We start from the raw sequence: 22,912 nt of genomic DNA, 5'->3' as shown, positions 1-22,912 counted from the left end.
TTTTCTTCCAAGGAGCAAGTGTTTTTTACTTTCATGGCTGCAGTCACCATCTGCAGTGATTTTGGAGGCCCCCAAAATAAAGTCTGTCACTGTTTCCACTGTTTCCCCATCTATTTGCCATGAAGTGATGGGACAGGATGCCATGATCTTGGTTTTCTGAATGTTGAGTTTTAAGCCAACTTTTTACTCTCCTCTTTCACTTTCATCAAGAGGCTCTTTACTTCTTTGCTTTCTGCCATAAGGGTGGTATCATCTGTGTATCTGAGGTTATTGATATTTCTCCCAGCAATCTTAATTTCAGCTTGTGCTTCATCCAGCCCAGCATTTCGCATGATGTACTCTGCAGAGAAGTTTAATAAGCAGGATGACGATACAGCCTTGACGTATTCCTTTCCCGATTTGGAACCAGTCTGTTATTCCATGTCCAGTTCTAATTGTTGCTTCCTGACCTGCATACAGATTTCTCAGGAGGCAGGTCAGGTGGTCTGGTATTTCCATCTCTTGAAGAATTTTCCACAGTTTGTTGTGATCCACACAGTAAATGGCTTTAGGGTAGTTAATAAAGCAGAAGTAGAATTTTTCTGGAATTCTCTTGCTTTTTCTATGATCCAATGGATATTGGCAATCTGGTCTCTGATTCTTCTGCCTTTTCTAAATCCAGCTTGAACATCAAGAAGTTCATGGTTCACGTCCTGTTGAAGCCTAACTTGGAAAATTTTGAGCATTACTTTGCTAGCATGTGAGATGAGTGCAATTGTGCAGTAGGTTGAACATTTTTTGGCATTGCCCTTCTTTGGACTGGAATGAAAACTGACCTTTTCCAGTCCTGTGGCCACTGCTGAGTTTTCCAAATTTTCTGGCATATTGAGAGCAGCACTTTCACAGCATCATCTTTTAGGATTTAAAATAGCTCAACTGAAATTCCATCACCTCCACTAGCTTTGTTCATAGTGATGTATCCTAAGGACCACTTGACTTCACATTCCAGGATGTCTGGCTCTAGGTGAGTGATCAAACCATCGTGGTTATCTGGATCATGAAAATCTTTTTTGTACAGTTCTGTGTATTTTTGCCACCTCTTCTTAGTATCTTCTGCTTTTGTTAGGTCTATACCATTTCTGTCCTTTATTGTGCCCATCTTTGCATGAAATGTTCCCTTGGTGTCTCTAATTTTCTTGAAGAGATCTCTAGTCTTTCCCATTCTATTGTTTTTCTCTATTTCTTTGCATTGATCGCTGAGGAAGGCTTTCTTATCTCTCCTTGCTATTCTTTAGAACTCTGCATTCAAATGGGTATATCTTTCCTTTTCTCCTTTGCCTTTTTCTTCTCTTCTTTTCACAGATATTTTTAAGGCCTCCTCAGACAGCCATTTTGCCTTTTTGCATTTTTTTTTCTTGGGGATGGTCTTGATCCCTGCCTCCTATATAATGTCATGAACCTTCATCTGTAGTTCTTCAGGCATTCTGTCTACCAGATCTAATCCCTTGAATTTATTTGTCACTTCCACTGTATAATCGTAAGGGGTTTGATTTAGGTCATACCTGAATGGTCTAGTGGTTTTCCCTACTTTCTTCAATTTCAGTCTGACTTTGGCAATAAGGAGTTCATGATCTGAGCCACAGTTAGCTCCCAGTCTTGTTTTGTCAGGGTTCTCACAAAATGTGGTCCACTGGAGAAGGGAATGGCAAACCACTTCAGTATTCTTGCCTTTGGAACCCCATGAACAGTATGAAAAGGTAAAAAGATAGGATACTGAAAGATGAACTCCCCAGGTCGATAGGTGCCCAATATGCTACTGGAGATCAGTGGAGAAATAACTCCAGAAAGAAAGAAAAGACGAAGCCAAAGCAAAAACAACATGCAGTTGTGGATGTGACTGGTGATGGAAGTACAGTCTGACGCTGTAAAGAGCAATATTGCATAGGAACCTGGAATGTTAGGTCCATGAATCAAGGCAAATTTGAAGTGGTCAAATAGGAGATGGCAAGACTGAACGTTGACATTTTAGGAATCAGTGAACAAAGATCGACTGGAATGGGTGAGTTTAACTCAGATGACCATTATATCTACTACTGCGGGCAAGAATCCATTACAAGAAATGGAGTAGCCATCATAGCCAACAGAAGAGTCCGAAATACAATACTTGGATGCAATCTCAAAAATAACAGAATGATCTTTGTTCATTTCCAAGGCAAACCATTCAGTATCACAGTGATTCAAGTCTATCCCCTGACTAGTAATGCTGAAGAAGTTGAAGTTGAACGGTTCTATGAAGACCTGCAAGACCTTCTAGAACTAACACCCAAAAAAAGATGTCCATTTTTTAAATATGGGACTGGAATGCAAAAGTAGAAAGTCAAGAAATACCTGGAGCAACAGGCAAATTTGGCCTTGGAGTACAGAATGAAGCAGAGCAAAGGCTAATAGAGTTTTGCCAAGAGAACGTACTGGTCATAGCAAACACCCTCTTTCAACAAAACAAGGAAGCCTATTGGATAATAATTATGGTAGGATAACAAGCCTCTCAATTACATTCATATCCTATCCCCTGGAACATGTGAGTATATCAGGATACTTGGTAAGAGAGAATGAATGTTGTTAACCAACTGCCTTTGTTTTTCAGGTTTTTTTGCTTGTTTGTTTTGGGGGTTTTGGCAGGCAGTCCATACCACATAGCATGCAGGATCTTAGTTCCTCCATCAGGGATTGAACCTGTGCCCCCAGTGGACACACAGAATCTTAGTCACTGGACTACCAGGGAAGTCCTATTAACCAACTGACTTTTTTTTTTTTTTAAACTTTACATAACTGTATTAGTTTTGCCAAATATCAAAATGAATCCGCCACAGGTATACATGTGTTCCCCATCCTGAACCCTCCTCCCTCCTCCCTCCCCATTCCATCCCTCTGGGTCATCCCAGTGCACCAGCCCCAAGCATCCAGTATCGTGCATCGAACCTGGACTGGCAACTCATTTCATACATGATATTTTACATGTTTCAATGCCATTCTCCCAAATCTTCCCACCTTCTCCCTCTCCCATAGAGTCCATAAGACTGTTCTATACATCAGTGTCTCTTTTGCTGTCTCGTACACGGGGTTATTGTTACCATCTTTCTAAATTCCATATATATGCGTTAGTATACTGTATTGGTGTTTTTCTTTCTGGCTTACTTCACTCTGTATAATAGGCTTCAGCTTCATCCACCTCATTAGAACTGATTCAAATGTATTCTTTTTAATGGCTGAATAATACTCCATTGTGTATATGTACCACAGCTTTCTTATCCATTCATCTGCTGATGGACATCTAGGTTGCTTCCATGTCCTGGCTATTATAAACAGTGCTGCAATGAACATTGGGGTACACGTGTCTCTTTCCCTTCTGGTTTCCTCAGTGTGTATGCCCAGCAGTGGGATTGCTGGATCATAATAGCCAACTGACTTTTAAAAATAGAAACTCTACTGGATTATTCAAGTGGGCCCAGTGTAATCACAAGGGTATTAAATGGGGGAAGTGGGAGGCAGAAGAGTCAAAAACAAGGAGATGGCTTCATATGGCCATTTTTGGCTTTGAAAATGGAAAGAGATTCTGAGCTAGAGAATGTAGGAAGCCTCTAGAAGCTCATGAAGGCAAAATAAAATACAACTCTCCCCGACTAGAGCCTTCAGAGGGGAGCACTGCCCTGCCAACACTGTGATTTTAGCCCAGTAAGGCCCATTTGGACTTCTAACTTTCAGAATTAAAAGATAATAACAGTGTGCTATTTTAAGTCATTAAACTTGTGGTAATTTATTACAACAACAGCAGGAAATTAATATAATAAATTTTTATTGAAATCCTGCATACAATTAAATTTATAAAGCATCAAAATTTTGTCTTCCACATATTAATATTGTCTGAGCCACCAGGAATGGTAAAGAATCTGCCTAAATGCAAGAAACCCAGGAAGATCTCCCTGGAGAAGGGAATGTATTCTTGCCTAGAGAATTCCATGGACAGAGGAGCCTGACAGGCTATAGTGCATTGGATCACAAAGAGTCGGACACGACTGAGTGACTAACACTTTCACATATTAATATACACAACTCCTAGTTATCGAACATTCCAGCATCCTACAAATTTCCTTCCTGCAATTTCCCATATTATATACCACACCCCTTAAAGTAATCAATATTCTGACTTTTACAGTCATTCATTTTGCCTGACTGTATCCTAAGGGAAAAGGCAGGCATTTTGAATATTTAGAGCATATGAGAAAAGAATCCAGAGAAGATTCTTTTTCTAAGGGCCTAATTTTTGTGACTTAATAGTATGATTCCATAACACAAGATCATTCTTTTCACTGTGAACTTAAGTTATTTTGTAGAAATCTTTGTGGCTTTAACATCTTGATCTTCAGATCATGTTCCTTTGACTATCTCACATCACCCTGCTGATTTCTGCTTCTTCCTAGATAACCTTTATCATTGGCTTTTATATTCTTGGAGCTGCTATTGAAACACTTGTATTAGTCTCTTAGAATCCCACACCCTTTGGAATTCTTGTAAATTTTTTCACCCTATTACCAGATGTTTATCCCAGACAACATCGTGGCTGACCAACAATACACTCATGTGGTGGGAGGACATGGGTATTCGTTTAAGTGGGAGGGATGTTTGAGAGGGGCATAGTTTTTTTTAAACAGTCTGCTTTTCAGTAAAAATTTTTGTGTTGGATTGGTTTTCTATCCAATAGAACCTTCTGGATTTGGTGATTGAAATGATTAGTGTTTGACTAAGGTGGACTCCCTATAGTTCACGAGTGTTCATTAGAGTTTAAGCAAGGGATGGTTAGAGGGGAGGGCTGATATTTTTGAAATACATAGGATTAAATCCTCGAGTCCTTCATCCCAGGTGGAGGAGTTTAGAGTTAAAATATTTGACTCTGTACAGAAAATATGTTGAAGGGAGCCAATAATAAGGCAAGAAAAACCAGTTATGAGGTTTTAACAAAAAACAGGCCTTCTTTTCCTATGGCTGAGGAGTATTCCATCATGTGTGTGTGTGGACTAAGTCACTTCAGTTGTGTTTGACTCTTTGCAACCCTATGGACAGGCTCCTCTATCCATGAAGTTTTCCAGGCAAGAGTACTGGAATGGGTTGCCACGCCTTCCTCCAGAGGATCTTCCTGACCCAGGAATTGAGCTGGTTCCCTTGGTCTCCTGTATTAGCAAGTGGGTTCTTTACCACTAGGACTACTTGGGAAGACCCACATCTTCTTTATCCATTCATCTGCTGATGGACATTTGGGTTGTTTCCATGTAGTTGGCTATTGTAAACAGTGCTGCAAGGAACATTAGGATGCATGTATCTTATTGAATTATGGTTTTCTTCGCACACATCTGTATTTCCCACTTCCAAAACAGGTATACATTCTTTTTTAAAATCAGAAAAACATCAGATCAGATCAGATCAGATCAGTCACTCAGTCGTGTCCGACTCTTTGCAACCCCATGAATCGCAGCACACCAGGCCTCCCTGTCCATCACCAACTCCCGGAGTTCACTCAGACTCATGTCCATGAAGTCAGTGATGCCATCCAGCCATCTCATCCTCTGTCGTCCCCTTCCCTTCTTGCCCCCAATCCCTCCCAGCATCAGAGTCTTTTCCAATGAGTCAACTCTTCGCATGAGGTGGCCAAAGTGCTGGAGTTTCAGCTTTAGCATCATTTCTTCCAAAGAAATTCCAGGGCTGATCTCCTTCAGAATGGACTGGTTGGATCTCCTTGCAGTCCAAGGGACTCTCAAGAGTCTTCTCCAACACCACAGTTCAAAAGCATCAATTCTGCGGTGCTCAGCCTTCTTCACAGTCTAACTCTCACATCCATACATGACCACAGGCAGAAAAACATAGATATATTTAAAAGTAAAATATGCTAATCTCTAAGAGATTAACAGATAACCATTACTGTATCTACTACTATGGAAAAGAATTCCTTAGAAGAAATGGAGTAGCCCTCATAGTCAACAAAAGAGTCTGAAATACAGTACTTGGGTGCAATCTCAAAAATGACAGAATGAACTCTGTTCATTTCCAAGGCAAACCATTCAATATCACAGTAATCCAAGTCTATGCCCTGAAGAAGCTAAAGTTGAACGGTTCTATGAAGACCTACAAGAACTTCTAGAACTAACACGGAAAAAAGATATCCTTTTCATCATAGGGGACTAGAATGCAAACGTAGGAAGTCAAGAGTTACCTGGAGTAACAGGCAAATTTGGCCTTGGAGTACAAAATGAAACAGTGCAAAGGCTAACAATTTTTCCAAGAGAATACACTGGTCATAGCAGATACCCTCTTCCAACAACACAAGAGAAGAATCTGCTCATGGACATCATCAGACAGTCAATACCAAAATCAGACTGATTATATTCTTTGCACCCAAAGATGGGGAAGCTCTGTACAGTTAGCAAAAACAAGGCTGAAAGCTGACTTTGGCCCAGATAATGAACTCCTTATTGCCAAATTCAGACTGAACTCAAAGAAAGTAGGGAAAACCACTAGACTATTCAGATATGACCTAAATCAAATCCCTTACGATTATACAGTGGAAGTGACGAATAGATTCAAGGGACTAGATCTGATAGACAGAGTGCCTCAAGAACTATGGTTGGAGGTTTGTGACATTGTATAGGAGGCAGGGATCAAGACCATCCCCAAGAAAAAGAAATGCAAAAAGGCAAAATGGCTCTCTGAGGAGGCCTTACAAATAGCTGTGAAAAGAAGAGAAGCAAAAGGCAAAAGGAGAAAAAGGAAAGATATACCCATTTAAATGCAGAGTTCCAAAGAATAGCAAGGAGAAATAAGAAAGCCTCCCTCAGTGATCAATGCAAAGAAACAAAGGAAAACAATAGAATGGGAAAGACTAGAGATCTCTTCAAGAAAATTAGAGATACCAAGGGAATATTTCATGCAAAGATGGGCACAATAAAGGAGAGAAATGGTATAGGCCTAACAGAAGCAGAAAATATTAAGAAGAGGTGGCAAGAATACACGGAACTATATAAAAAAGATCTTCACAACCCAGATAACCACGATGGTGTGATCAACTCACCTAGAGCCAGACATCCTGGAATGCAAAGTCAAGTGGTCCTTAGGAAACATCACTATGAACAAAGCTAGTGGAGGTGATAGAATTCCAGTTCAGCTATTTCAAATCCTAAAAGATACTGCTGTGAAAGTGCTGCAGTCAATAAGCCAGCAAATTTGGAAAACTCAGCAGTGGCCACAGAAACTAGAAAAGGTCAGTTTTCATTCCAGCCCAAAGAAGGGCAATGCCAAAGAATGTTCAAACTACTGCACAATTGCACTTATCTCACACACTAGCAAAGTAATGCTCAAAATTCTCCAAGTTCAACAGGACATGAACCATTAACTTCCAGATGTTCAAGTTAGATTTAGAAAAGGCAGAAGAACCAGAGATCAAATTGCCAATATCCGTTGGATCATAGAAAAAGCAAGAGAATTCCAGAAAAACATCTACTTCTGTTTGTTGACTATGCCAAAGCCTTTGACTGTGTGGATCACAACAAACTGTGGAAAATTCTTCAAGAGATGGGAATACCAGACCACCTGACCTGCCTCCTGAGAAATCTGTATACAGGTCAGGAAGTAACAGAACTGGACATGGAACACCAGACTGGTTCCAAATCGGGAAAGGAGTATGTCAAGGCTGTATATTGTCACCCTGCTTATTAAACTTCTCTGCAGAGTACATCATGCGAAATGCTGGGCTGGATGAAGCACAAGTTGAAATTAAGATTGCTGGGAGAAATATCAATAACCTGAGATACACAGATGATACCACCCTTATGGCAGAAAGTGAAGAGAAACTAAAGAGCCTCTTGATGAAAGTGAAAGAGGAGAGTGAAAAGACTGGCTTAAAACTCAACATTCAAAAAACAAAGATCATGGCATCCGGTCCCATCACTTCATGACAAGTAGATGGGAAAACAATGGAAACAGTGAGAGACTTTATTTTATTGGGCTCTAAAATCACTCCAGATGGTGACTGAAGCTTGCTCCTTGGAAGACAAGCTATGACCAACCTAGACAGCATATTAAAAAGCAGAGACATTACTTTGCTGACAAAGATCCATCCAGTCAAAGTTATGGTTTTTTCAGTAGTCATGTATGGATGTGAGAGTTGGACTATAAAAAAAGCTGAATGCTGAAGAATTAATGCTTTTGAACTTTGGTTTTGGAGAAGACTCTTGAAAGTCCCTTGGACTGCAAGGATATCAAACCAGTCAATCCTAAAGGAAATCAGTCCTGAATATTCATTTGAAGAACTGATGTTGAAGCTGAAACTTCAGTACTTTGGCCACGTGATGGGAAGAACTGACTCATTGGAAAAGACCCTGATGCTGGGAAAGACTGAAGGCATAGAAGAAGGGAATGGTAGAGGATGAGATGGTTGGATGGCATCACCGACTCAATGGACATGAGTTTGAGTAAGCGCCGAGAGTTGGTGATGGACAGGGGATCCTGGTGAGCTGCAGTCCATGGGGTCGCAAAGAGTCGGACACAACTGAACAACTGAACCTAAGAGAGATCTTCTGATCTTCAGCAGAAACACACAGGTCTTATTTTTAAAGATATTTAACCTTTGCAAGCTCATTCCCTAGAGCAGCTTATTACCAATTGTAATATGCATAGGACATCATCTGATAAATCTAGTTAAAACTCATGCTCTGACTCAGAGATTTGGACTGGAACTCCAGCTTCTGCGTTTCTAAGAGACTTCCAGGAGGTGCTAAGGCTGCCAGTCTGTGGACCACTCTTATAGCCATACTTTTACATCTCTGTCCCACAGTGAACTCACTCCATGTTGGCCTACATCATGAACCTAACCAGTTCCTCAACCCATCTCAGCACATATGGCTTTTCTGGTTACTCCAGACCCCCTGCTCAGATCCCATACATGCCCTTCATCTAGTCTACCAACATGTGCTTGACCTCCTGCTAGTAACTTACCCAACCTGTGTGCCCAGGTTCATTTCCATTGGATTCCTCATTCTTACTTTAGGATCTTAGTGATATAACTTCTGAAAGAGGTCAAAAAGATGTTCTCCCTCCTTGCACTACATAGAGATGGATGCTCTTTATTCACAACCAAGTCTCCAAAACATCTATTCCAAACCATTCTCCTCAAGCTCCCCAAGAATTCCTCTCACTCAAACCCCCTTTTGCAGTGACTTCCTCTCTGGCTTTAGAGAGATGTCAAGGGCAATCAGCATAACCTCTTCCCTCTTTCTTCCTCTCAACTTCTAAACAAATCTATTTCTACATCTGTCTCTATTTCCTTGTTCATGTTAGTGGTATCACTCCTGCTTCCCATGAAAATGTTCTGTCTGGCCCCATGATACAACCCTTCATCACTACCTCCAAAACCTTCCTTCCTCATTTCATTCTTTCTTATCATCTCCAACATATTCCTATCCTCAGCCTACAATTTACAAAGATTCAGTGTTCCACTTAGAAACAAAAATCTTTCACTTGTTTTTGACCAATCCTTTGGACCCCAGCTCTACTTGGATGACTCAGAACAGGCCACTGTGAGCAAAACAAAACCCCTGATGCTAACATCCTACCACACCCCACATCTGTACTTCCCCCAGGCTCTTCATATCAGCAAATGCTCTACCATTTGTCCAGTCACTCAGATCAAAAACCTAGGAGTCATCCTTCATTTGTCTTTTCCTTTTATCCCAACTTGTTTAGCAGATCCTAATTGATCATTCTACCACCAAAACATATCCTCATTCTAACTCTTTCTCTCCATTTTCAGTGCTACCAGTCTGGATAAACCAGCCTTACCCCTTGCCTGAATGAGTCAGCAACTTCCCATGTTCCCAAGATTTAATTCTTTCCTTCATAGTCCATTCTTGAGGAAGCCAAGGAGAATTTCAAAGCTGTCAATCTGAACATGTCACTTCCTTAAAATCCATCAATGATGTCCTCTTGCGCTGAGAATATAACCCAAGTTCCTTCCTTGTCTCTCTGATCTCTCCTATCACTTTCCCCCTAGTTTATCAAGCATCAGATACAATGGGCCTGTTTTTGTTCCTTGATCATGCAACACTCAATCCTGCCTCCAGATCTGTGCATTTTCTCTTTCCACAGACTAGTATGTACTTATTTCTTGCCTTGTTTTATTTTCATCAAAAGCACTTTCAGTATCTGAAATTGTCTTGACTGTTTACATACTATTCCTCTACACTAGAATGAAAACTCCCTAATCCTGGGGATCTTACCTGCCTTACTCACCTAGCAGTGAACAAGCACTCATAGACTCTAATTAATGTGGGTTCATTGAACAAATAATGAATGAGTTAATGTGAGTTAGTATACTTCTGGAAGCTACAGCCCAACTGTCTACCTTATAATGCAATGTAACAAAGTTCTAGAATGAATCATCTGCAACCACTGCTTCCCTTTTTTATTAATACTACCCACCCCATTTTCACTGTGTTGTGACTTTTCCCCTCACCATCCTTTTGAAACTTCACCACTGTGCGCTTTCATGACCACACCCAACTGGCTTCTAGAGGCCTCAGCCTTCTCACCCACCAGGAACCCACCATGCCTTTGACACTATTGACCACTTCCGTTTTCTTGCAAAATCATGCTTCTCCCAGGGCTTCTGAAAGCCTTCTTCTGTTGACCGCATCTTGACCAACCCCTTTGCTGGAACCTCTTCCTGCTCCTGAACTCCATCCATGGGTAGTTCCAGTTCTTCAACATAAACCTGTGTTCATATCTTAATTCTACACGTTCCCCTTTGGGGAACCCATCTCCTAGGACTGCAACCCTTCTTTGCCTATAAGTCTAAGTAGACCCCTACATCTCCACTCTCCTTACAATAAATTCATGTCCCAAACCCACCCTCATGCTATGATTTTCCTTTTTCTGCTAAAGAGCTGCTGTTCTCAGAGGATTAAAATACTACAGTTCTAAGTAATTCTCAACTCTCACCACCTTATTCAGTCTGTACTACCTGTGGATCCTTCCTCTGAAATGGTTATCTTCATCCTTATTTCTACTGCCTACACTCTTAATACCAGCAATTCAAATAAACAAAAGTTCACTACCTAATTTCCTAGTCCATGAGTCTCATGGACTAGGACTAGTCTCATGGACTAGTCCATGAGAAGGACTAGTAACCTTCTCCCAAGTTACCTCCATCCACAACCCCTTGAACTCCCCATTGCCTTCAAAGAAAGATGGAAAGCTCAAATTCCTTACTTACTAATTCAGTATAAATAGAGCCACAAGCCAATTTTCTAGATTTTTCTTGATATGTCTGCTTTCTTACTTTTTATGGTATTAAGTTCGACTGTGGTCTCATCACAGGGATCATCTATACAGTTCACTCATGTTAAGCTTTATAAACAGACACTATGCCCCAGAGGGCATGATTGGGTCTTGACTTTTGTGCCTCTGTGAAGAGTCGGACACGACTGAACGACTTCACTTTCACTTTTCACTTTCATGCATTGGAGAAGGAAATGGCAACCCATTCCAGTATTTTTGCCTGGAGAATCCCAGGGATGGGGGAGCCTGGTGGGCTGCCATCTATGGGGTCGCACAGAGTTGGACACGACTGAAGCGACTTAGCAGCAGCAGCAGCAACAGCAGCAGCATGAGACCTAGCTCAGGAGTTGGTCAATTAAAGTTGGTCCAACCAGTTTCTTTTGAAGCAGAAGTCTTCTGTGCCCATGTGCAAAACAGAAGAATCAGAAAATGCATAGATGTAAATGAATTAATTACAATCATTAATAAAGGTTATTGAAATCTCTGCACGTTTAACAATATTAACAACTATGTGTACAATCAATTAAAATTTTTAAGTTATATTCTCTCACTGGCAAAAAAATTTTTTCAAGTGTAGGTTATATTCAACTTTTCAACTCCATAAAGTCTATCTCATCCTTAAAGAGTGTTCTCTTGGTTTTCTATCCCATCCCTAATTATCAGCATTTATCTATTTCTCTACACTATCAAGAATCTTGAAAGAAGAGTCTAAACTCTTGTTTGTCATTAAAACACTGACCCAGATTGATCTCACAGTTCTTCAGTTACCACACAGTGGGCACACAGTAAATGTTGAATATATGAGTGAATGAATACATGGACTCATGTTCTCCCTTATTACTACAGCTTCAAATGCCCACAGACAAGTTCATGACTCCAAAACCTCAAACTCCATTTTGACCCTTCTTCTTTGCTCCAGTCCTGTAGATTCCTAACTCCTACTGAGCAGTCACTCCTAGATTCCTAACTAGGACTTTAAATTCAATATTTTTCCATCTAAATGCAATATCCTTTCCAGGAACTAGGCTGCAGATTTTTGTATTTCTTACACTCATCAACAAAATGGTCATCAGAATTCCAGGTTGCTATGTCAGAAACTGGAAATCATATTAGATTTCTTAATGAAAAGATTGATACTTTCTCCTAAAAGGATCTGTCAAATCTGTCTCCTACACTCTTTGCCTTAGTAAATCTTATCCATCTTTCAAGGTTTCACTCAGTTATCACCACCTCCAGGAATTCTACCCTAAACAGCCCATTTTCCCTTCTTAATCTGCCCATCAGAACACTCAGCAGTCACAGGGTATTGAAATCATCAGTTTATGAGCTCTTTGAGGGCAGAGAGTAAGGTGTAGGTACTTCTCTTTCTAGCACAGATCCAGACATAAGATGCACCTTCCATAGATATTTCTTCAACTGTTGACTGAAATGGACTCTCACCTGCCTCACCCTGATGGCTGTGAGTCTGTTACCTTTCACCTGGATTATAGTAACGAGCTTCACTGCCACTATTCTCCCAAAGATGCTCAGTCAGCTCCAGATACTCACACTGTGGTCAGAATGACCTTATAAAATGCTAATGCAAACCATTCACAGAGAGGCCTAGAGAACCAGAGGAACAGGAAGGAAGGCATAACAGAAAGAGCAACTGTTTATCCAACTGGATCACTCACTGTGGCAGGAAGCAAGTGACCAAACTGGGTCACTTGTCTTCCATTTTTATGTTGACTCATTTACTAACCCAAAGACAACTGGAAAGTCATCTTCCCGTGTGTCAAGATACTGCCAAAAAAGGAAAATCCACAGTGATGTTGGATCTGCTATTCTCCTTTTGAATGACTACTAGAACAAAACATAATGCAGTTTGCTGTACAGCAGAAATTAACACAACACTGTAAATCAACTATTCTTCAATAAAATAAATTTTAAAAAACATAAAGCAAGTTGTACGTACATTTAAAATTTTCTCATAGTCATATTTTAAATAGTAAAAAGAAACAGATGAGATTAAGAATGTTTTCATTCAACCCACTGCATTCAAAATAGTATCTTTTCAACAAGTAATAAATGTAAGAATTATTAGTGAGATATTTACAAGGATTGGGGAGTACTAAGTCCTTGAAATCTGATGTGTCTTTTACACTAACACCTCAGTTTAGCCTGGCCACTTTTGAGTGCTCATGGGCTCCATGTGACTACACAGTGGCTACAGGGTGGATCTGGACACTGATAAGAGAAAAGAGAACCCTTAAAAGGCTTATACCACATTGAAATGCTTAACCCAGAACCTGCCACATGACAACACGCAACTCTGAGGGACTGAGAAGTACAGTCCTTCCAGGTTTCCGGAAGAGAGAGAGTTGAACCGATAGAGTGAGCAGCCTTCAGGACTGCCACATATGCCTTCCAGGAATAACGTCTTCCTGTCATAACCATAGCTACTGTAACCATTATGTTGGAAAGCTGGTCTCCTAGGAGGCAATCATGATAAGCCCCAGTCCCATAACCCATTTAAATCAGTTCTCTGGGACTACATCTTTCTCCACTCTTGATGGACTATCAGGCAGATTCCATCATATTTTCAGTCTCCAGGGTAATGAAAAATCCTCCAGATACTTCAAGTCACAAAACCATCTCAACTGGGTAATTAAAATGCAGGGTTCCATACAGTACTCCAAAACTCATCTCGAGGTAAGGAGGCTGCCTTCACAGATCAGTCCTGGGGGGTTGAGAACTCTGCAGGAGAAAGGGTGATGGTGGGTGAAGTCCTCTCCCTTTCCTTGCCCTGTACCCCTGCCCCTGCTTCCTCCAGCTCCTCCAGAAGTAAAAAGGGTTGGGGGAGGTAGGAAGCAAGGGAAGGAAAGGTTTCGCATTCTAGTTACCAATCTTATCTTGTGTTACTCTCCTCTCAGCTTGTACAAGTTCAAAGCTGCCTCTTCAGGGAGGTTTTGGTGGGTTCCCAAAGACACTGCCCTCATAGACACCCCCAGTAACATTAAGATGAACTTTTCATGAGGCCTGCCACGTGTGTTCCCATGGCTATCTGCCTATATTTCTCCTTTTGCCCATGAGAATCCGATGGCCTATTCCAATTGTTGAGGTCATGTTCTTTCCATTCAGGCAGTCCTCTCTGGCAGAATTTTATAAAGCTCCACATGGCCTTCTCCTACCTGTGGCCCACACTGGGACAGTTCAGTTCAGTTCAGTTCAGTCGCTCAGTCGTGTAAAACTCTTTGCTACCCCATGAATCCCAGCACGCCAGGCCTCCCTGTCCATCACCAACTCCCGGAGTTCACTCAGACTCACGTCCATCGAGTCAGTGATGCCATCCTGCCATCTCATCCTCTGTCGTCCCCTTCTCCTCCTGCCCCCAATCCCTCCCAGCATCAGAGTCTTTTCCAATGAGTCAATTCTTCTCATGAGGTGGCCAAAGTACTGGAGTTTCAGCTTTAGCATCATTCCTTCCAAAGAAATCCCAGGGCTGATCTCCTTCAGAATGGACTGGTTGGATCTCCTTGCACACTGGGACACACTCATTCAAATAGCCAGTGCCCCAGCAATCCAGGAGCAGAGCCCAATTCCAGTGTAACCTTTGCTCCTTGCTCCTGCCACCAGGACACACCAGTCATAGCTTCTGGCCTTAGGCTATTTCCAGGTGTGATCTGCCATCAACTTCTGGGCTACACAGATTCCACCAGCTTCAGGTCAAGGTGAGAGTCTTCTTAAAGCCTTTCACGGTCTACTTGGGGTGAAGGGAAGTACCCTCATGGAGTGAAAAAGAAAAGTTCCATTGCATTGCAAGTGCTTTCCCCAAAGAAACAGTCTCCCTGATTTCCAAATGATATTTTAAAATTCTTCCTATTTAGATCTCTTAGATGGGAGAAGGACAAAGAGTCCTATATCTGGCTTTTGTCAACCTTTTGCAAGTCTAGCGTTGTTCTGACATGGGAGTACAATACCAGGACATTTTAAGGGCATCACCCAAATAGAAAAAAAAGGATCCTATTTTAACATGTTGCTAAACTACTATATATTGACCATCCATGCCCACATAAGTCATTTCACTTCCATGATCTTATTTAATTGTCATGTGAATGGTGCAATGCCAGTGTCAACCTCTCCACATTACAGATGTATATGCAAGGCTCAGAGAGGTTAGCATTTCGTGAAGGAAGTCTGGCATTTGATCTGCCTACTGACTATGGGTAAAATCCCTTTTTGTAGTAGGGGTAGAAAAATTCACAATTATTTAAAATTATTCAACTTCAGTGGGTTGATCTATTAGACGTGTGCTGTTGGGAGGAACTTCAGGCTTCCTTGTCTGATCATGAAGCCAAACACACTTCAATTTTAATGTGTGCTTACCAGCTAACTCAACTTTTCTCTGTCATTCTGGCCTTTCTTGGAAGTGTGTTCAGCTTCAAGATTTGTGTACATCAGACAATCTATTTCCTCTGAACTGCCATTCAAAGGGAACTTGATTATTGAAATTACAGGAAACATTTGACTGAACAAAACCCAACTGACCAGAACTTCAAAATAACAGGAACTCTCTTCTATATTCCAATCTAAAATAAAGCAGCAAGCCACAAGACAGCAGGTCAATGTGAGAGATTGGGTGCAGAGCAGGGGCATGGGGTACTTAAGAGAGTTTCCTAGTAGTTGCAGGGTGCGGGCTTTTCATTGCCGTGGCTCCTACTGTAGCAGAGTACAGGCTGTAAGTGCACAGGCTTCAGCAGTTGTAGCACGCAAGCTCAGAAGGAGTAGCTCATGGGCCCTAAAGTGTGTGGGCTTCAGTAGTTGCATCACAAGGGCTCAGTAGTTGTGGCTCATGGGCTTAGTTGCTCCACAGCATGTGGAATCTTCCCAGACGAGGGCTTGAGCCTGTGTCCCCTGCATTGGTAGGTGAGTTCCTAACCACTGGACCACCAGAGGAGTCCAGTAGGTACACTTTTTTGTCTGGCTTTTTTCACTCACCACAATTTATTTTGACATTCACCCCATGTTGAATGTCATGGCTTCCCTCATAGCTCAGTCAATAAAGAATCTGCCTGCAATGCAGGATACCTGGGTTCAATTCCTGGGTCAGGAAGAATCCCCTGGAGAAGGAAATGGAAACCCACTCCAGTATTCTTGCCTGGAGAATCCCATGGACAGAGGAGTCTGGCAGGCTACAGTCCTTGGGGTCACAAGAGTCAGACACACTTAGCAACTAAATCAACACCACCATGTTGAATATTCATTTCTTTTTATTGCTGAGTAATATTCCCTGGTATGCTGCTGCTGCTGCTGCTAAGTCGCTTCAGTCGTGTCTGACTCTGTGCAACCCCATGGACTGCAGCCTACCAGGCTTCTCCTTCCATGGGATTCTCCAGGCAAGAACACTGGAGTGGGTTGCCATTTCCTTCTCCAATGCATGAAAGTGGAAAGTGAAAGTGAAGTCGCTCAGTTGTGTCTGACTCTTAGCGACCCCATGGACTGCAGCCTACCAGGCTCCTCCATCCATGGGATTTTCCAGGAAAGAGTTCTGGAGTGGGGTGCCATTGCCTTCTCCCATTCCCTGGTATAAGTATACATAATTTGTCTCTCTATGAACCTTTTATTGTGTATTTGGGTTGTTTCCAGTTTTCGATTATTACAAGTAAAGCTGTTATGAACATTCATATATAAATTTTATATAGACATATGCGTTCATTTCTCTTAAAATATATCCAGGAGTGGAATGGCTGGTGCATGTTCAAGTTTTTTTAGGAGCTCTCAAACTGTTCTCCAAAGTGGTTGTAATAATTTTACTATCCCACCAGCAGCATATGAGAGTTTCAGTTCCTCTGCACTTTGCACACACTTGGAGTGATCAGTCTTTGTAATTCTGGACTTTCTACTAGAAATGCCTTGGCATCTCATTGCAGTTTTAATTTGCATTTCCCTAATAATGGTAAGCATCTTTTCATGTGCTTATTTGCCAACCATACATCTTCAGCACAATGTCCCCCCTTTTATTATATTTTGAAACTGAAAGTCACTCAGTCGTGTCCAACTCTTTCCGACCCCATGGACTATACAGTCCCTGGAATTCTCTGGGCCAGAATACTGGAGTGGGTAGCCCTTCCCTTCTCCAGGGGATCTTCCCAACCCAGGGATAGAACACAGGGCTCCCATATTGCAGGCAGATTCCTTACTCGCTGAGCCACAAGGGAAACCCAAGAACTGGAGTGACTAGCCTATCCCTTCTTCAGTGGATCTTCCGGACCCAGGAATCAAACTGGGGTCTCCTGCACTGTAGGCAGATTCTTTATCAACTGAGTTATGTTTTAGTTTCTTATTATTGGCAAAACATGGCTTTTGACCACATAGCAATTTTTCATGTGCATCCACCCAGTGATATCAGTAGTTAGGTTTAAAAACTTTAAATAGGCGCATAAGCATACAAATAAATATATATACTGCATATGTGTCCATATATAGGCACATACACAGTAATCAACTAGGGAAATGTTTTGCCACATGTAACATTAAGAATACAGTCCTCAAAAGCCTCAAAACCAGTATCAGGAGGGCAGAGCTATTTGCATAGCTGTAGCTAACTGTAGAGGTTTTCCTTAAGAAAAGCCTAGAAGGTAGCCGTGGCCTGACAGGAAACGTGGGCTGCAGCTGATAGGGCAGGCGGGTGGGTGGAGTAAGCCAGGTGTTCCCTTGACAACAAGATAAAGAGCCGAAAGGCAGTGAGAGCGAGATCTATCCACTACAGAACAGAGCACTTAAGCACGGGGATTCAGAAGCCAGGCTGATCTGTGTTTGAATCTCCTTGGGCGACCAGCTTGGGGCCCTTCCCCAGTATGACTAAACTCATTTCCTTCATTTGCAAACTGGGGACGAACCCAATAAATACCTAACCCATTTCCAATCATCCCTGCACTCTGTGCCACAGGGAACACTTCTAGACCATGCAACTTCTCTCTTCTTTTCGAAGTAATGTCTTCCCTTACTTGTAGATTGAGTATAAAGAAGCTCATTTTTTTTGAGAGCTTATCAGAGCAGTTTGAAAAAGATGATGCAAAATAGCATTCACTTAGAAAAAGGCAGACAGGGAGTCACAACATGCTTGGGTTAATTCAAAGTGTGGCCATTCTACCATAAACTGCTATTAACTACAGTGAAATGATGCAAGTTAAAATCAAAACCTGGACTCAGATATATCTCCGAATTTTAGAAAAAATAAATTGTACAAATAAAGTGGAAAACTCGTGTGGTATGTAACCAAGTTCCTAGCATTCATAGCACTAATTAAACTCCAGCTCTTATGAAGGGGAAATTAAAAGTAGGGGTTAAAAGCATGAACTCTGGGGTCAGCCCAACCTGGCTAGAATTTCAACTTGGACAATTCCTAGCTGTGTGTCCTTGGACAATCTCGTCACCATTCCAGGCACAATTTTCTCATCCATAAAATGGGAATAATATGAGATAAACCTCCTAGATTTATTATGAATATCAGCTGAGTTCATGTCTGCAAAGTGCTTAGAAAGGCAGTAGCAAACAGGAAACATTGGCTGTTACAGCTGCAGTGATCTCTCTAAGCTCAAGACGGTGTATCTGGAGCCTCCTGATTGTGACTAGTAACTCATTCATTCACATTACTTAACTAACAGCTATTTATAGTGCACCTTCTACACAAGTGTTAGGAAGGATTGAAAGAGTTGTAAGACACAGATACTTTCTCTGACCCCAAAGAACGCAAACCCTAAAACAGGAAGCAGAGTTGGTAACTTCAGCCAGCACAGTATGCAACCGTTCATAAATGCCTGATGCAAGCAGATAATGGAGAAGTTCAGAGGTGTAAGGTCAACCACAGCTGTGGGGAGAGGAATATGAGAGAAGGGTGAGGCGCTAAGGAATCCAGTTGGACCCTGAAGGATGAAGAAGAATGAGAGGGCCAAAGAGATAGGGAGCAAAGAGTGTTCTGGGCCTCAAGGGTCCCATGGTGGTGCTGGTCTCTCAGAATCAGAGAGAGGGCAGGTGTCCGGAGTTGGGGGCAAAGGAGCAATTACTTAGGAAAGGTACAGGGGGCCAGCTCTTGAAAAGTCTTGAAAAGTCTTTAGTCTAAAAAGTCTTTAAAGCTAGCTACACTAGAAGCAGCGGGGATTCAAGCACTTTATTGCTAGTTTTTAACTTTAATGTTTATTAAAATTACCAGTCTTGTTTTTGTTAAAAAGCAGAAATGCAAACCTATAGATCCCACTGCACACTTAAGAAATCAGAATTCCTGACACAGAGGCTCAGGGAAAGAATTCCGCAGGCTATTTTGATATAAACCAGAAGTTGAAATCCATTGCTACAAAGCCTTAAAAACTTGGATTATCATGACAACTTCTCTGGCAGAGCGGTCAGGAGGAAGAAAACTAGGATTTGCTGAGAGCCCACACGTGCCAGGGGACTGACAGGCATTTTTCCATTGAGTCCTAACAACAGTCCAGTGGGGAGGTACTTTCTGATTCTCATGTTAGGGATAAAGAAGTCAATACTCAGATGTGTAAGTTACAGAAGTGAAGTGAAAGTCGCTCAGTCGTGTCTGACTCTTTGCTAACCCATGAACTATACAGTCCATGGAGTTCTCCAGGCCAGAAAACTGGAGTGGGTAGCCATTCCCTTCTCCAGGGGATCTTCCCAACCCAGAGGTGGAACCCAGGTCTCCCACATTGCAGGCAGATTTTTTACCAGCTGAGCCACAAGGGAAACCTGTAAGTCACAATGAGGGTTTTCAAAGTCAAGTCCCAGGAGTCAGAATGACTATACTTTGTACCATATCACCTTATTGCCCCAGAAACACCCGTACATCTTTCCCCTGTATCTTAGTGCAGTTCAAAGTCCAGTAGCAAAAGTGGCATCATAATCACTCACCCCCATCCCCATTTCTCTCCTCCAGTGAAATCTGAGTTTACCTTCCCTTTGCCCTGAAGCTGAGCCAAAATCACTGAGGGCCAGCATTTCAAGTGGAGTTTATTCTTATAGAAGAGAGAGAAGTCACTCAGTTGTGTCCAACTCTTTGTGACCCCATAGACTGTAGCCCACCAGGCTCTGTGGTCCATGGGATTTTCCAGGCGTGAATACTGGAGTGGGTTGCCATTTCTATAATCAAGCTTATTCCAACTTTCTTTTTCTTCCACCCTCTTCTCTGTGACACCTCCTAATCTATTCTATGCAGTTCTGTTTTGTAAAGTTTCTGGTGTACAGCGTTATAGTTCAACATCTATATACACTACAGAATAACCACCATGAATCTAGTTAACCATCCATTACCATCCAGCTGACCCTCTTCACCCATTTTATGCAACCCATGACCCACTTCCCCTGTGGTGACCACTAATCTGACCTCTGTATGTAAGAGATTTTGTTGTATTTTTCTTTTTTTATTTTAGATTCCATATAGGAGTAAAATCAGACTGTATTTGTCTTTCTCTGACTTATTTCAATCAGTGTAATACCCTTAATGTCTATCCATGTTATTGCAAATGACAAGATTTCACTCCTTTTTATGACAGAGTAGCATTTCATTGTACATATACATCATATCCTCTTTATCTATTCATCAATCAGTGGACACTGAGGTTGCTTCCAGATCTTGGTTTTTGTAAATAATACTGCAGTGTACATGGGAAAGCACCCTATGCAGTCATGAAACTTCTTATTCAGAGCAAGACACAAATGGAACATGAAATCTTAAATAATTCTTTTCGTGGTTTTCTTTTTACCCCAAGGGTAACATGGGTGGTAGCTGGGGATCGGAGGGGGTTTGTCCAGAGGGGACTTCACCTGAAATCCACAGGAAATGATATGGATGTGCTGTTTAGCTCTCTCACATGTCTACCAGCAAGCACTGGGAAACTGGTTGTTATTTTAATCTAAGCCTGTTCCTCATTCTGCTTTTGAAAGACATCTCCCGTTGGTAGGATTTTAGCCACTCTGTGTGTGCCTATGTGTCTGCAAGAGACACTTAACATCCCTCCTTAAATTAGTCTTGGGTTTTCCACCTGCATATAAGATTCTCAGCTCACAAACTAAAAGTCTCTCAGTTGCGTCAGACTCTTTGTGACCCCACGGACTGTAGCCTGCCAGGCTCCTCTGTCTGTGGAATTCTCCAGGCAAGAATACTGGAGTGGGTAAGCTGTTCCCTTCTCCAGGGGACCTTCCCAACCCAGGGACTGAACCCAGGTCTCCTGAATTGCTGGAAGATTCTTTACCAGCTGAGCCACCAGGGAAGCCCAAGAATACAGGAGTGGGTAGCCTATCCTTTCTCCAGGGGATCTTCTGACCCAGCAATCAAACTGGGGTGTCCTGCATTGCAGGCAAATTCTTTACCAGCTGAGCCACCAGGGAAGCCCTCACCTTACAAGTTCTCCTTCTATTTTTGTTTCCCAGAAGGGTGTTAGATTTAACAGACTTAATGTTTTATTTTTCTGACTTGCTGTCAGTTACATGATGTAAGAATCCATTTTCCCCCTTTATATATATTCTCCTAATTCTCTTATAAATTATTCTTTTCTGATTTTTTTTTCTCCCCACTCTAAATTGGAATCCTTGGTAAATGCTGAGCAGCTCTTTCCCAGCTTCTAATGTCCTTCAAATGGAATGACAGGTAGTACACTCCTTCACCCACATCACTGAGGGCAATATTCATCACTGGGGCTCTGCCCTGTGTTGCTTGCTTATTTCTGCACTGAAAGGCCGATTGTTCACTAGTAGTGAAGAATATGTCTGCCAATGCAAGAGATGCAAGAGACTCAGGTTGGATCCCTGGGTCTCTACTCCAGGGATCAGGAAGATCCCCTGGAGTAGGAAATGGCAACTCTCTCCAGTATTCTTGTCTGGAAAGTTCCATGGACAGAGGAGCCTGGCAGGCTACAGTTCATGGGATTACAAAGAGTCAGACACAACTGAGCCACTAAGCATGCTCACATAGATGATTTCTAAGCCAAAGCAATTCAGACATAATATCTATGCATGCTCAGTCACTCAGTTGTGTCTGACTCTTTGCAACCCCATGGGCTGTCGCCCACCAGGCTCCTCTGTCCATGGGATTTCCCAGTCAAGGATACTGGAGTGGATTGCCATTTCCTACTCTGGGATAATATCTATACCTATACTCTAAATATCTACTTTGGCAAGTGATACCTTCATTCCAGTTGCCCCCATTAGGAAGCCATAATGATGCTTTGAATTCTTTGCAGACCACAATATTCAAACATGTAATGCAAATTGTGTAATGCAGATCCCAAGGGATGACAATCGCCTGGACTACAGAGTGAACAAGGCCCCCTGAAGTTGAGCAGTGCACATCCTGCTCAACCATACTGAGCAGCCTTTCAGTGAGAAACTTCTTTTCCCCTAATGTAAGCAGTTTTCAGCATTCTTAATAGGTAATGGCCATGTATGGACTCTTTTGCTTGCCTAAACATTATAAGTTCTCATAAGTTAAAAATTACTGGGACTTTGCTAGTGGTCCTGTGGTTAAGAATCTGCCTTGCCATGCAGGGGACATTTGTTCAATCCCTGGTTGGGG

The sequence above is a fragment of the Bubalus bubalis genome, chromosome 12 (assembly GCF_019923935.1).
Source record: "Bubalus bubalis isolate 160015118507 breed Murrah chromosome 12, NDDB_SH_1, whole genome shotgun sequence".
Taxonomy (NCBI): domain Eukaryota; kingdom Metazoa; phylum Chordata; class Mammalia; order Artiodactyla; family Bovidae; genus Bubalus; species Bubalus bubalis.
This window is presented reverse-complemented; position numbering follows the sequence as displayed.